Below are 2,978 nucleotides of genomic sequence, written 5' to 3'. Positions count from 1 at the left end.
TTTGCCAAGTCTTGTTCATTATCCCAGGGGCATGAGTCATTACAACATACAGAAGAAATGTTCCTGGCAGCATGCAAGTCTGATCCCTGCAAGTAACAACATCAGAGAGATAGGACTTTGGGAAGAAATCCAGGCCTATTTCTCATGTAAGCATCTAGGTTTCTTTTGTCTGGGGATCAGGCAACTCTGGAAGTTGGGGGAAAGGAGTGATGAGATAACATAAAAAGGATTACTAAGAAAATCCAAGCACATAGCAATATTCTTTCTTTAAAAAGCCAATAACAACTCTGGGCCAGTGCTGTGGCATAGCTGATTAAACCACAAACCTGCACACTTGCATCACATGTGGGTGCCAGTTCAATTCCCAGCTGCTCCATTTTGGATCCAGCACTCTGCAAACATGCCTGCAAAAGCAGCAGCAGATATCCCAACTGCTTCGGCCCCTGCACCCATGTGGGAGAACTGGAAGAAACTCCTGGCTCCTGACTTTGGCCTGGCCCAGCCCCAGCTGTAACTCTTTCAAATACATAAGTAAATCTTTCTTAAAAAGCCAACAACTCACATTTACTAAAACATGTGTATGTACTACACTTGATCTTAGCCAAAAGGCCGAGAAGCGATTAAAACATATATATGTTATCGTACACATATTGTACTGCTGAACAGCTGGTCTAGCTCCATGCTTCCCATTCGTCGGATCCATAGCATGCAAGGTTTCACAAGAACAACTCTTTTTTCCACACTCTTTACCTCCCAGCAGAGCTGTGCACAAATCAGAAAATAAACCCCACCTGACCCAAGTCAAGACAGCTGATTTGTAAAAATAGCTGCAAAATAGGTTGTGAGAAATGACAGACTTCCAGACTAGCATAAATAATAAACAGAACTGGTGGTCTAGGCACTCATTTCGGCACTTCCTCTTGTGTAACCTTGATTCACTTTCAAGACAACTTAATTTTCAAGACCTGAATAGTACTGTTATTCCCTTTTTGTAGGTGAAATGTCATAAGAAAAACCTAGACATAAATGTGGGTCTCCTGTGTCAATGGGTTCCGGCTCCTGCTCTGTGCTCCTCTTCTGGGATTTAGATTATGTGCCATTGGGTGGGTGGGCAAAAGCAGATTCTGTACAGCGGACTGTGCCCTACAAGAGTAGCTGATCCCTGCTTTCCTCTGTTGCTTCTCCATACCTGGCGACAGGGATAAACCCCACAATGAGGGTACACTTCAGCTGGGGAGGATTATCTCCTCTAGACACTAATGGATGGGAAATGTGTGTGTGTGTGTGTGTGTGTTCTGTCATTAAAATAACCCCGTTTTTCTAAGCTGCTAATAGGATTATTCAGAATGCTTAAAGTAAAATCCCAAAGCCTTTTATTGGTTTGCCAAAGAAACTAAGTCCTTTTAAAATTTATTTCTATGAACACTGATTCTGAGTCAGACAAAGAAATGGGCACTCATTTCTGAGCTGTCCCAGTCACTTAGCATCCAAGAATTTCCTGAGTCTGGTGAGCTTCACTACACTGAGTCTGCAGACATGGACTCTTCTCTTGGGCACTCCCTCTGTCTCTCACTGCCTACACTGCCCATCTCTTCCTCCTATCACTGCAAAAACACAGAAGGCATCAAGAGCTAGCTCAGCAAGCCCTCTTAAGGTACAGATATCCTCGGCACAGATGCAGACAGTCTTTTATTCTGCCATTGAGTGCTCAGCTTGGATAGGAAGAAACAGGAGTTGTCTGGAGGTTATTTTGTAAGTGCTCTCTTTAAGATAGCATTCATATCTCTTCAAGATAACATTCATTTTCCCCATCAATTGGATTTTAAAGATGTCTTCAAGGATGAAGACTGACTTTGTTCTCTCTTTTCCTGGATTATTTGTATCCTGCTCTCTGCAGTTCTCCATCACCAACACACCTCATGAAAATTGAGTATACAAGCAAACCCACATTTCACAGTACCAACTGATTAAGACACAAGTACCAGGGCTAGAGGTCAGTTGTGGTAGAGTGAGAGCTGCTTTTTGTCTGTGGTTGTGATATGAAGTTCAGCTGAACAATTTGGAGCATCTCTTTGAAAGGGAAGAATGCTCCAGCAGAGAAAAATTCAAGAGTGAGATCCACAGAGATGGTCAAATGCATGTTCCTGTAGGCTTGCAAGGTGTTCATAGATGTCATTTACAAAATGCAACTCAAGGCAGCTCTCCAGACAGGCGGCCAATTGCTCCTGCATGCTTCTTCTGCCTCTTCCTCTCTACTCACTTCTTTATTTTTCTCTATCCTCTTTCTCGCCTGTATTCCCTGTACCATGACAGCATAATATTATGGAGTATGGCTGAAATATCACCTCTCTTTGAATGCCCTCCTTGGCTGTTATCTGCACTGCCCACATGTCCTAGATGTCCTGCTGACAGTTACACAGCTGCTACACCCAAGATCAAGTTACTGTAACACTTGAAGTTTACCTCTACTTGCTTTCTGACCATAGTAGGTTCTTAATCATTTTCATAGTCTCCAATGACATGAACATGAAGTGGCACTACTGAGCACACACTGAGTGTTCAATATACATTTGATATATAAAAGAATCAATGAGTGATTGAGTGGAACAGGTTGGTAAGCCATATTTCCCTTCAGCCAAGTTCTATTCATACATTTTTACCTAAAAGCAAACTGCTGAAACCGGAGGACCCCAGCCTTCCATCTGATGGGTCTCAAGTTTTGTAAATAATGTTGGGGAATTACAGTGTAATATTAGACTTACATTCACTTTTAGGATAATATTTCCTCCTGAAACCTCGTGATATAACAAATACAAATGCAAAGCCTAGCATGATATAATTACATTCTACCTGGGTGAATGGTGAAGTCCTCTTGGACTGTGAGAGGCTTGGAAGAAGAATTGATATTATGATGGCAACTGCAATTAGCATAATACAGTCATTAAATTGGCAATGGATAAAAGCACTGCTCCACATTT

The 2,978-nt window shown here is 42.1% G+C and overlaps 1 pseudogene; it reads right to left on the bottom strand.

Annotated features, from left to right (window-relative positions):
* Positions 1-447: 447 nt before the first annotated feature.
* On the bottom strand, positions 448-621 carry LOC127484933 (U2 spliceosomal RNA; annotated as a pseudogene).
* Between the last annotated feature and the right edge of the window lie 2,357 nt (positions 622-2,978).

The sequence above is a fragment of the Oryctolagus cuniculus genome, chromosome 1 (assembly GCF_964237555.1).
Source record: "Oryctolagus cuniculus chromosome 1, mOryCun1.1, whole genome shotgun sequence".
Classification (NCBI taxonomy): domain Eukaryota; kingdom Metazoa; phylum Chordata; class Mammalia; order Lagomorpha; family Leporidae; genus Oryctolagus; species Oryctolagus cuniculus.
This window is presented reverse-complemented; position numbering and strand designations above follow the sequence as displayed.